This window comes from Nicotiana attenuata, unplaced genomic scaffold, assembly GCF_001879085.1.
Source record: "Nicotiana attenuata strain UT unplaced genomic scaffold, NIATTr2, whole genome shotgun sequence".
Classification (NCBI taxonomy): Eukaryota; Viridiplantae; Streptophyta; class Magnoliopsida; order Solanales; family Solanaceae; genus Nicotiana; species Nicotiana attenuata.
The window spans coordinates 49,802-63,707 of record NW_017673960.1 but is presented as its reverse complement, the minus strand read 5'-3'; the positions used below and the strand labels follow the sequence as shown (position 1 = coordinate 63,707).

Here is a 13,906-nt window from a genome sequence, read left to right as displayed (position 1 = left end):
TTGTGTACAGTGCACTGGCGTTATATGTGTTTGGCAGAAGTATAATTCAGTATATGCATGTGCACTGTTATTAGTTTATTACAAGTGAAAGTTTCAATTGTGCATGTGCACTGTTAGGCGTTAGCTAGTTGATTATTCAGCGATTATTAAACCGAAACCGTACCGAAACCGTACCGAACCAAAATAAGAAATACCGAACCGTACCGAAATATTTTGGTATGGTATTTGGTATACACAATTGATAAACCGAATACCGAAATACCGAACCGAAACTTATTAAATACCGAACCGTAAGTACCGAATGCCCACCCCTAGATTTAACTTCCGAACAGAAATCGGGTATCGGTTCTTCTAAATTAAACTACTAAGAAATTTAACTACAACAAATTTGACGTAAGACCACATTAATTTTAGACAATGCTTGAAAAGCATTGCCAAAAAGTATTTGTGGGCACGCTTTTAAGGGGTGGCCCTTTATTGAGAGTTTTAGGCCACACAATTTAGACTAACGGCTTGTAAAGCGTATTTTTTAAATACAAAGGCTTACGTCTTTTAAGTGTTGTCAAATTNNGGTTTAACCCTAGGCTTGAGGGAATAGGAGTTGAGTCTTGTTGCTAATTGCTATGTGATCGAGTACGATGTATAGGCATGGTGACGAATATCTATACGTTGGTGTCTAGCATGACCGTGAGTCCTTATAATGTGATTATCATGATTTGGTTGTGAACTCCGTGTTTATTGGAGGATTTCTATATATTGTGAATAACCTGTGAACGGTAATAGGATCATTTGATTCCTGGAGCATTGGCTCGAATTGTGATACGAATATTGAAAGTATACGAAATGACTTGATTCTTTGGAGTGTTGGCTCAAAATAGTAAAGTGAATTATAAGATAAGGAAAGTAAGAAAGAGAAAGCGTTGTTGATTATTCCCTTGTCGGGACGTTTGGTTGAACTTGTTGGATTCTTTCCCTTGCCGGGATGGTTGTCAAATATTTGCTTATTTTATGCCCCTTGATTGTGACTGTTGTTTGGGGAGTCGGACTGTACCATGATATTGAGGATCGGGTTGCACGCCGCAATAATGATATTGAGGATCGGGTTGCACGCCGCAACAATAATATGTGAGGATCGGGTTGCGCGCCGCAACAATGATACATGATAAATGAAATGGGATGGGTTGCATGCCGCAACAATGATATTGTGGAGCGGGTTTCACGCCGCAACAATGATATTGTGGAGCGGGTTGCACGCCGCAACAAGGGTAATTATGGAGCGGGTTGCACGCCGCAACAATTATTGAGGCAATGTGGTTACATTTGATTATTGATTCCTTGTTCACTGTGAACCTAAGTTGCTTTAGTTGTTACTCTGGATTATTGTTATTATCGTAACTCCCCATAGCATGTTTTCCCTCCCATGTTGGTAATTGCTTTGTATTCGATTTCCGCTGTATATCTATAACTGCGCAGGTTTATGTGGTGTCCAGTCTAGCCTCGTCACTACTTCGCCGGGGTTAGGCTAGACACTTACCAGCACATGGGGTCGGTTGTGCTGATGCTACACTTCTGTGCATTTTTGCACAGGTCCAGGTTTTGAGGAACAGCAGCAGCAGTAGTTCGGAAGCAGGCGATTCATATTCACGAGACTGAGGTAGCCTTGCAGGCGTCCGCAGGCCCGGTGTCTCTTCTCATTGTTTTCTTTTAGACTGTTGCCTCCTTGTTTCGAGACAGACAGCTGTTATATTTCTTTCAGACCTTTGTATTTAGTTTATTCTTAGTGGTTCGTGAGTAATGTGACACCAAATCTTGGGTAGAGGTTGTTTTTGACTATTCCGTGTTTTAAATTCATCATTTTAAGACAGACTTCCGCTATTGTTCTTATTAGACTTTATGTTCTATATTGATGTTATAAACTGTTAAAGATAATTGCTAGTGATAGAAAGGTAATTAAGTTGGCTTGCCTAGCTACCACGAGTAGGCGCCATCACGACTCTGATGGTGGGAAATCCGGGTCGTGACAATAAGAAATACAATCATACATTTTTTGCTATCATTTCTGTTCCGTACCGTTGGTTTTAGGGTTAGTCTGGTAGTTTTTCTTGTCTTGGATCGCTAGTAGTTCATGTTGCTTTCCTATTATCTTTCGCCTCAGTTTCTTAGTATTCTGTTGTTGTTACAGTTCGTTTCTACTGTTTCCTTTTGTTGTTACTATTATATATTGCTTGTTTCTACTGTTACTTTTCATTTTCTTGAGCTGAGGGTCTATCGAAAACAGCTTTTCTACCTTTCCAAGGTAAGGGTATGGTCTGCGTACACACTACCATCCCCAGACACCACCTGCGGGATTTCACTGGGTTGTTGTACATTTTTTGCTATCATCTTTATAATTACATTCATTTAAATGAATAAGCTAATAATCTTGAATCCGGTGTACTGGAAAAGATAGTTTATATGACTCAAACCTTTTTCAATGATCTTTCCCTCTTGGATCACAGCTATTGTATCTGCATTCTTAACTGTACTCAAGCGATGCGCAACAATTACTGTAGTTCGGTTAATCATGACACTGTCCAATGTCTCTTGAACAATCCTCTCAGATTCTGTATCAAGAGCACTTGTAGCTTCATCCAAAAGTAGAATTTTGGGATCCTTCAGTATTGCTCTTGCAATAGCAATTCTTTGCTTTTGGCCTCCCGACAGCTGACTTCCGTGATCGCCCACTCTGGCGTCTAGTCCCTGAATTTGAAGGAATAATTGACAAAGCTAAACTTTCTAAGTAGCGAGAAGAAAATTAGTTAGCTTAAAGGGGCAGCCCGATATACTAAGCTCCCGCTATGCGCGGGATCTAGAGAAGGGCCGGACCATAAGGGTCTATTATACACCGCCTTACCCTGTATTTCTGCAAGATACTGTTTTCACGGCTCGAACCCGTGACCTCCTGGTCACATGGCAACAACTTTACCAGTTCCGCCAAGGCTCCCCTTCTATATTAGTTATCTATAACTTGATGGAAAATTTAATGTCACAATATTAAATTTCATCAGTAAAATTGCAGGTGGAAGTATGGTTTCTAATTACAACCACAGTCTAAAGCCTGACCTGAGGTAAATTATCAATGAACTTGGAAGCATTGGCAAGTTGAACAGCAGCTTTAATTTCTGCAAGAGTTGCATCGTCCTTCCCATAGGCGATATTATCCTTTATTGTTGAACCAAACAGCACAGGTTCTTGGCTAACAAGCCCGATTTCCCCCCTGATCCACCTAGCTGAAATTCTTTGATATTTATACCGTCAATCAGAACTTCACCAGCCTGTGGATCATAGAACCTCACTATTAGACTTATCACTGTCGATTTTCCACTTCCACTTCGCCCTACTAGAGCTGTTGTCGTTCCCTTTGGTATCGACAGAGAAAAACCGTCAAATATGCTCTCCTGTGGTCTTGCTGGATAACAGAAATAAATGTCCTTAAGTTCAATGCCACCACTAATGTCATGAAGCTTCTCCGTTCATATCATAAGGATCTATAGCTGGCTTTCTGTTTATCGTCTCAAACATTTTAAATGCTGCAGCCTTTCCAGCAGCAAATGCGCGCAAGCATGGAGATGCATATCCTAAAGAACTGCGATTAAGAGGAGAAGAAGGAAAAAAGGAGTTAAAAAGACGATTACACTAAGGTTTAGTATATCGGTGTCATTAATGCATGTGGAACTGTGTGGTTTCGCATGCCATATGTGCCATTCGTTTGCAAAAAGTTTTGGATGTTAGATAAAGAAAGCTCCAAGTGAAAGAAGCGAAACATACAAAGAAAAGGCAGAACGGAACCTACAAGGAGCCAGTTAGCGTAGCCATAATGACATTCATTACATCTCCTCCAGTGTAGTTGTGGTCCAAAATCATTTTTGCACCATACCATATAGCTAAAGCATAACTTGTATAGAACACAAACATAAAAACACCGAACCCGAGCCCTGAAGCCAAACCCTCTTGTACACCAGAATGATAAGCTTTGTTTAGAGAATTTTGATATTCAGAAATAGCTCTTCTCTCTCCCCTATACGATGCAACCTGAACAAAAAATCAAGCCGATTGGTGAATAAAAGCTTATGAAACAGTTGAAAAGTAATTAGAAAAATGATTCTTTCCAACTTTTCATACAATTTTAATTGAGCTTATTATCTGTTCAACTACAGTTGCAGCTTCTGAATAATGAGTCTGTGCGCGGATGCTAGTTTTGCCAGAAGGATTGTCAGGACGGCAGAAGAGATGACAAGTGGAGGAACTGAAGATAACAAGACCAACGATAGACGCCACCCCTTAATAAAAGCTATTACAAATCCTCCAAAGAACGTAGCTATTACCTGAATAAATTTGCCAACCTGCAGGTTCATGTGAATAGAGTTCATGCTAAATCTTTCAGATATGTCAAATGGTAATGATGTACATAAATTTGCCTTTCAGAATACCATTTGGCCGATGGCATCTTGAATAGTAAGAGTGTCACTACACAGGCTTTCAATAATCACACCAGTGTTAGTCTTCTGATCAAAAATATCCAATATCTTGTCTTAGTACTGTTCTCAGATATAAGTATCTAATTCGAGCAGCCTGCTTTTAGCCTGTGACCGTCCAGCAAGCCACCTCTGAAAAGATGCTAACATAAGTACTGAGTTGTTTCACTTAAAGAGAAACTAAACTACTTTAAAAATGGCATGCAAAATAGAAACAGGTATATCAGTCTGGTAGTTAAAAATACTTGCGCGTAAATGTAGCAAGACCTGAACCGAAAGCCAGATACCTGAAAAAAACATGACACAAGAGGAAGCAATAAAATGAAATAACACTATATGGTTGAGCTTAAAAAAGGTAAGTATAATAAAGCTTGTACCTTAGAAACTTTACTAACAATTTTTCCGTTATCCACGGTCATTCCAAAGGAATCAACTAACTCCCCAAACAGAACAGCCATCAGGGGAAAACAGATTCCACTACCAACAGCTGTGATCATACCGATAACCATCAATGCATGATCTATGGTGTCCGCAAAGGCGAACAACTTATAGTATGGAACTTCTTCAGCAGCAGCAGCCGCCTCTACATTCCGGGCTCGCTCATAGGCGCTCGGCCACAGTAGGCTCGGTATATAACTCACCATCTGATCAGAGGTTGCCCAATAGGGGCCTGCCCATCGATTATAGCTCGATGGTGGTGAAAATATTGTAATATTGTATATAAATAGACTCTCTGCTCTCATGGCTGACAGAAGACAAAACAAAACTGAATATGAAGTCCCGATAAGGGAGAATTCTGTAACTTATGAGATTAGGAAAATGTATATAAAGTCAGGAATATGAACTTCTCTTTATGTCTTGTTATCAAACATACGTAGTTATTGGATTAACACCCGGACTATGCACGCAAATCGAGAAAGGCTAAAATGAGGTTCTAAAGGCTTCAACACACAGAATTTGGTTTTAAAACATAAGATGACCTATCGGGTCATATATATATATATATATATATATATATATATATATATATATATATATTTGACGGACATTTTTAGATTAAGCAATTGGATGGACGACTATTTAGGTTAATTCTTCATATTCTTCGTACTTTTTCAGTATTAAAGAACTTTTTGTTTTAAGAGTCCATCTCCAAAGAATCTTAAAATTAATTTTAAACCACCTAAAATAATTGAAAAGGAAAAAATAATAATTTTGTTTCTCCAAACTATTACCTGAAATTCAAATTTTAAAAGGAGTCTGTTCTATGATTTCCTGTATTTCGTCTCCTATAAATTGGATATGAATTTTTTCTTTAGATGTTTGTTCAGCAAAATCTTTCGGATAGTTGAATTTGCAGAGGCCCTTTTTTCCCATACATGAATTTGTGGGATTTACGTCACCACATGGTCCATGCATCATATGTTGAAGCACACGGGTATAAAGATACTTTTCGATATCAACATCAGGTAATTCAGCACAGACAAACTTATCATAAGATTCAGGTGTTAATAATTTATATTCATCACTAAGTATGATCAGAAAATGAGCATGTGGAAGACCACGTTTTTGAAATTCTATAGTATACATAAAAGTAGCAACTTTCCCAAAGGTTTTTCTTATCAAAATATCTGCTTTCAATTCCTCTACTTTTGCCTGAATACTCGTGATACTAAATCAGGTCTATTTTGAGTTTCGTCAGTTGATAACAAGTGTTGTTTTATTTCTGGCCAAGATGGATTGCATGTCATAGTTATAAAAAGATCAGGTTTTCCAAAACGTTGGACTAATGCGATAGCATCCATATACCGCCGACGCATATCTCTCGGCCCTCCTATGAAAGTAACAGGAAGGAATGTTTTCTTTTTCCAATTTTGGAAGCTTTAGTTTCACCAAGTCTTAGAAAATCAATAATTCCTTGTAGCATATCTATCCGAAACAAATCTTGATTAAAAAAATAAAAATCTAATCTTTGTGTTTCTAGCTTTATGAACGCATCTACTATGAATTGTTGAAATAATCTTCCGCAATGTAATATTTCGTTCTTGTCATTCTCTCTTATCTGCAATGTATCCATTGTTTAGCTGACAAACAGAAAAGGGTTTCCTTTCATAGCCATCCTCCCTCAAGAAAGCCCGATTTATTGGAGCTAGTACACTCTGATTTGTGTGGTCCTTTTAAAGTAAAGTCAAAAGGTGGTGCACTTTACTTTGTGACCTTGATGATCATTCTTGTAAGCTCTGGGTGTATCCTTTGAAATCTAAAGATCAAGCACTTGGCGTGTTTAAGGAATTTCAGGCCTTAGCTGAGAGACAGACGGGGAAGAAATTAAAATGTATTCGCACTGACAATGGTGGTGAATATTGTGGTCCCTTTGATAACTATTGCAAGGAACAAGGAATTTGTCTTCAGAAAACTCCACCCAAGACGCCTCAATTGAATGGTTTGGTAGAGAGGATGAATAGAACTCTAGTTGAGAGAGTTAGATTCTTGCGTTCAGAAGCTAAACTTCCAAATACATTTTGGGCGGAAGCACTTAACACTGTTTCCTATGTTATCAATGTGTCTCCTGCTGTAGCTTTGGATGGTGAAGGCCCAGACAGAATTTGGTTTGCCAAAGATGTTTCTTATGATCACCTGAGAGTTTTTGGGTGTAAAGCTTGTGTGCATATTCCTAAAGATGAGAGATCAAAAATGGATGTCAAAACTAAGCAGTGCATCTTTATCTGTTATGGTCAAGATAAATTCGGGTATCGTTTTTATGATCCAGTTGACAATAAACTTATTAGAAGTCGTGATGCAATATTCTTTGAAGACCAGGCTATTGAAGATATTGACAAAGCTGAGAAGACAGATTCTCAGAGTAATGAGAGCTTAGTTGATATTGATCCAATTTCTATTACTAAGGCACCTATTGCACAGGAAAGAACCCAAGACAATGATGGAGATAGTGATCAAGATCCAAATGATCATCATGGTGTAGATCATATGGATGCTTCAGTTGATGAAGTTGTGGTTGATCAGCAACAAATTCCTGCTCAGGTAACTACTTCGAATGCTCCTGAAACCTCTCTTAGAAAATCTAGAAGGGAGAAGCAAAAATCTATGCGCTATTCTCCTGATGAGTATGTACTTTTTACTGACATGGGAGAACCTGAGAGCTATGATGAAGCCATGCAAGATACTCATAAAGATTAGTGGATTGAAGCCATGGAAGATGAGATGAAGTCACTCCATGAGAATGACACATATGAGTTAGTGAAATTGCCGAAAGGTAAGAAAGCTTTATCTAACAAATGAATATTCAGAATAAAGCAAGATAACCATACCTCTGCGCCTAGATACAAGGCGAGGTTAATTGTTAAAGGTTTTGGCCAGAAGAAAGGAGTTGACTTTGATAAAATTTTCTCCTCTGTTGTGAAGATGTCTTCTATTCGTGTGGTTCTAGGCTTAGCCGCGAGTCTAGATTTAGAGGTTGAGCAGAAGGATGTAAAGACCGCTTTCCTTCATGGTGATTTAGATGAGGAAATTCATATGGAGCAGCCTGAGGACTTTGTAGTTAAGCTTGCATTTTGTAGAAAATTGGCAGGCATGAAGCCTGTCAATAGTTCCTCTACTTGAACACATTTGGCCTCTTGGCTGGAGCGGGATTTTGTTGGGCACATGCCCATGTTGTCCAGCCAAAGGCCCAATGGCCTAATCCTACTCTCTTTTGGTTTCCATTCCTATTCGGAATTGGATTCGGTATTTATTCCTATTTTTAGTGGGTTTTGGCTTTAAGAGAAAGCACCACTCATGATCTATAAATAGGACAACCTTGGAGAATTGTTCTATGCTCATTGATACAAGTCTTTGAAAGACTTAAGCACATAAGAGTGGATTTTGAGAGAGCTTTCATCAAGAGAGAAGAGAGAAGAAAAGTATTTGTTTTGCTGCAGATTTTATTCTGACCAGCCAACTCTAAATCATGTTTTTCAATTTGTTAACCGTTGGATCGGGCTGAAATTTTGACTGAGTATTTTTAACATCTTGGTCTTTGATTTTAATGGCGGAGATCGGATTTGGAGGCACGTAGCATCTGATTTCGAGCCTCAAACAACAGCTTCATTTTTGTAGATTCTCCTCTTTCTTCAATTGATTAGTTGTTGCTCTTGTTGCTATTGTTGCTCCGTGTTTGGCACTTGTTGTGTAGCCAATTTGGAGAACTTTTGTAACCCTCTTATTATTATAGTGGAGCTTTTTAGATCTTTGTGATCCCGAAGTTTTTACCTTCGATTTGAAGGGTTTTCCACGTTAAAATTTGGTGTTCGTTATCTTCTTTATTTTCGGGTTTGCCTCTTCCTCGACATAATACAGATGATAAATCGAACTAAGAAAGAGGTACTTTTTTATTAGGTTGAGAAATATATAATATAAATTTCTCTTGACCTTGGTCTTGCCCAAAGTTGTTGAAAGTAGTCTTCCCCTTTCAATTGCTATTCTTCCAAGTTCTCTAATCTAACCGAGGACTTACATATAACTACATATGAAACCAAGTTCACTTCAGTTTAATTCTTCATGGATCCAAATACCTATTTTAACAACATTAGCTAGCAGTCCTTATTCATGAAGTTAGAGTTCCTACAACATATTTAGTGTCAATCGTTTAGTTCCTACAACATATTTAGTGTCAATGGTTTGTTGAGGCTGCTATTCCTATTCCCGTATAAATCGCATATCAAAAGTATCAAACTCTTGCAGAAGACAATACTAAATTCTACAGTGCCTATACACCAAACGGTGCAGCGTTAATCAAATGTGAACCTATCCAGATGTACCAAAGACTCAATGTACATAGTCAAATCAACAATTCAAACTACAAAACTTTTACGATCAATAAATGTCAAACTGAACAGAAAAGGGAACCTTGAATCTACACAAGTAATACTACGCAGCGAGACCAATCCAACATTTTACATTATAAGGTACAAGCAAGTCAATTTAAGCAAATAGCAGGGAATCGTGAAACTATGAAAAGAGCTAACATTATTAACAGGAGAAGATATTGATTAAATGGTAGTAGTTAAGCATGGAAAGCATTTAGAGCATATAACAATTAAGACATGAAAGGAAATAATTAAGGGAAAATGGTAAATCAGGGAAAATAAATAATTCGGCGGCGTATAAGCTCTCGTCATCTTGCATATACGCCGCTCACATGAGAATCACATAGCACATACTCTTCCTAATTCCCTCAAGTCAAGGTTAGACACAATACTTACCTCACTCCGCAGTCAATTCAAAGCTCTACCAGGCCTTTCCCCTAGAATTCACCTCTAAACCATTCGTATCTAGCTACAATTGACTCAATAATATCAAATACTGCTAAAGGAATCAATTACAATGCATAAATTTAGAATTCCCAAACTTTCTCCCAAAAATTCAAAAATCGACCCCGGGCCCGCTTGGTCAAAACCCGAGGTTCAGACCAACATCAGTTTACCCATTCACCCCGAGCTCGATTACGTAAATTTGTTTTGAAATCCAACCTCAATTCGAGGTCTAAATTCCAATTTTACAATAACCCCTAATTCTACCCAAACCCCCAATTTCTACCATGAAAATCCTAGATTTTAGGTTGAAAACTCATGAAATGTAATGGGTAATAGAAAGAAAGTAGGTTAGAATCATTTACCAATAAATTGGTGAAGAAAATCTCTTGGGAAAATCGCCTCTAGGTCTTCTAGTTTTGAAATTTTGAAAGAATGGAAAAAATCCCGTAATTGGGATTGTTTTATCACTGGGCGTCAGTGTTCATCGCGTTCGCGTGAACACTGACATGTTCGCGAAGAGCAGAGCCTTAATGGCTTACGCGATCGCGGGATACTCCACGCGTTCCGAAAGGTATAGCCCGCCTCACCTTCGCGTTCGCGAGAGAGGACTCGCGTTCGCATAGAGTCACCCCTGATTTCCCTTCCCCCACCTCAATACACTATGCGTTCGCATGTGACTGGCCGCGTTCGCGTAGAGCGCCCCCCAGTGTACTGCGTTCGCGATCATTACCTCGCGTTCGCATAGACGAAGAACCCACCCAGCCTAGTTTACACTTTGTGTTCGCGAGAGTACCTTCGCGAACGCATAGAAGGAAACCAGAAGGTACCTGAAATTGCAGAAAACCAGATTTTTCTAAGTTCAAGTCACCTCGTAGCCTAGTAGAAACTCACCCGAGCCCTCGGAGCTCCAAACCAAACATGCACACAAGTCAAGAAACATCATATGAACTTGCTCGCATGATCAAATCGCTGAAATAGCACCTAGAACTAGGAATTAAACACCAAATCAAACGAAATCTTCAAGAAAGCTTTAAAACTTCTATTTTCACAATAGAACGCCCGAATCACGTCAAACCATTTCCGTTTCTCACCAAATTTCACAGACAAGTCATATATATAATAACGGACCTGTACCGGGCTCTGGAACCAAAATACGGACCCGGTATTAATAAAACCAAATATCAGTCAATTCTTAATTTTCAGACTTTCAATTTTTACCAAAAAATCATAACTCGAGCTAGGGACCTCCGAATTCGATTCCGGGCATATGCCAGGTCCCATATTTCTATACGGACGTACCAGGGCTGTCTAAATACGGATCCGGGTCCATTTACTCAAAACGCATGTTTGTATTTCAAAAAGCTGGAAAAAATAAATGAATAATCACCTTGCTTGTAAAAATAAGTACATCTATATACTATCAACTGATATGAATTAAAAAAAATTACTCATGCTAATTATCTCAACTTAAACATTATGTTATTGGGCCTATGCGCAACATGAGCTATCCTTACTAGTTTATATATATATGGGAAAAGCTTTCTTCAAATATCAAAGGAGCTGAAACAATTTATCTGGTCTTTGGAGACAATGTTTTGTTGAAGTTTTCAGTTATTCCGTTGCCTTACATACTCGGTACATTATTTCATACTGACGTCCCTTTTGTCGGGGACGTCAGTATGAAATAAAAAAAATTACTCATGTTAATTATCTCAACTTAAACATTATGTTATTGGGCCTATGCGCAACATGGGCTATCCTTACTAGTTTATATATGTGGGAAAAGCTTTCTTCAAATATCAAAGGAGCTGAGACAATTTATCTGGTCTTTGGAGACAATGTTTTGTTGAAGTTTTCAGTTATTCCGTTGCCTTACATACTCGGTACATTATTTCATACTGATGTCCCTTTTGTCGGGGACGCTGGATTTCATGCTTGCAGGTCCTCATTGACAGTTGGACAGACCCTCCCAGCAGACAGAGTCAAACATCAGCTTGGTTGGTAAGCTCCACTTCCTCGGAGTTACCAGGTCTAGACCTTGTAGTCCATTTTACATATACAGGTTTGATGGGTAGGTCGAGGCCATGTCACGACCATGGTACTGTTCAGTTAGCTCTAGAGGCTTGTAGACGAGTATTGTATAGTTTGTAATCAGTAGATGTTCATGGCGGCCTCGTCAGTCTGCATACATATATATATATATATATATATATATATATATATATATATATATATATATATATATATATACACACACACACACACACACACACATGAGCTTTTGGATATGTTTAGCCCTCAGATGAGAGAGACAATATTTTCAGATGATTTAGAATATGACCTCGTCGGCCTAAGTTGAGGGTTACCCTCCAGAGTTCATAGTTACAGAGTGGTACGCTGGGGCCGAGTACGGCACCGGGTGCCGGCCATGCCTCTTCAAGTTTGGGGCGTGACAAATTTGAAAGGCTTCAATTGTTAGAAGATTATATTATGGATGTCTCATAGTGTCCACGAAAGGCGAAAGTAATAAATAATAGCCATTGATTGGAAAACAGCTTAAGCCTACACAAAGGCTGAGAGAGAAGAGGAAACTCGAAAGTTACAATAGCTAAGTAAATCAGGGGTCCGATTATTAGACCCGTTGATCATAGAAATTATGAATCAAAATATTGCAGAATCACAATTAATAGTAGAGGTACAAGAGAGATAGTACAACGCCCATATTCTATAACGGCTCTACGATAAATCTAGTTAGAACAGTGCCAACCTCGTAAGAAGTCAATATGAAGCTTTTGCCGGATTGTGTATGCACATGATGTGCAAGTATTATAGTAGAGCTTTAAGGTGTGGATTTGAATTCCACCTATGTGGAAGGAGATTATGAAAGAGATAGAAGATACGATGCAAGATTTAAAGGTAAGTAAGGTACATGTGAAGAAGGTACGAGATGCCCAAGTACAGAAGGTTACGAATAATCCAGATATCAAAGAGGGCTAGAAGCGTCGTAGTTCTGTATCAAGAAATGATAGTGGTGTCGTCAATGGCATATTTTCCAACCTATGGTTTCCAGATACAGAGAGGTCTAGTTAAGAGAGTAAAGGAGAGTTAGAGACGATATGATGTATCGCTTGAGGTTCCAGAATAACAAAACGAAATCTATGGTGCTAGAAAGTTAAAGGAAGGTTATGAGTAGTATAAATAGATATATGTAGGTCGCAAGATAAAGTATGGTGGAGCGACAAGATTTTAGCTAGACAGGAGTAAGGATAAGAAAATGTTAGTGAGAAGGTGACGAGAATAGGTAAGTCCTTGGGATTAAACCCATCACAACAAAAGAGCTGATGGTTTCAATAAAGTTATAAAAAGCTCAGTATAGCATGAGTCAACTCAGAGGAGTTTAAGACTAGGAGAAGTTAGAAGAGATGGAATGCTATTCCGGTAGTAGAATACCTCCATAAGATGAATCATATTGGGATGCTATGAAATATGATTATTGATGATTAGTATCGTCCCTAGGTGGATCGGGCAAATAATTTCAGATGTTCCCCGATGAGACGTGAGCCCTAACGAGAATTTATTACTTAAGAGGTTTCAAGTTATCAGTGGTAGATTATAAATCAACATTAAGGTGAATCAACAATACGCAGATAAAAGGTCCAAAATATGAGATGAGATTAGGCTGTCATTCTTAAGATGAGCAGTAATGAGGAAGAACTAATGGACTTAGATTTATACATATAGGATAAGCAGCGAGAGAGTAACCTGGAGTTGGCTAGCAAACCTCTGTAATAATAGATCGAAGTAAGTGTTATGTCATAGTATAACATACCTAGATGTATTAAAGCCATAAGGAAAGATATACAAGGCTACGAAACAAGATATAGCAGCAGTCGCAAGTTCAACAAAGTACCGAGCAAAGAACTTCAGTACACCTATATATACCGGGAGGAACAACTTGTCATAGTTCTGTATATGTTCCCAAAGTGAGGCCTAGAGATTGGCTATAAGCTGGAGGAAAAAGGACAGAAGAGTCACCTAGGTGCACACATAAGAACAAAGTCGTACAGGCTACATGACAGAAGG

General features: G+C 38.6%; 1 pseudogene; it reads right to left on the bottom strand.

Annotated features, from left to right (window-relative positions):
* LOC109217708 overlaps positions 1 to 13,906 on the bottom strand; it is a 38,106-nt pseudogene that overhangs the window by 9,980 nt on the left and 14,220 nt on the right.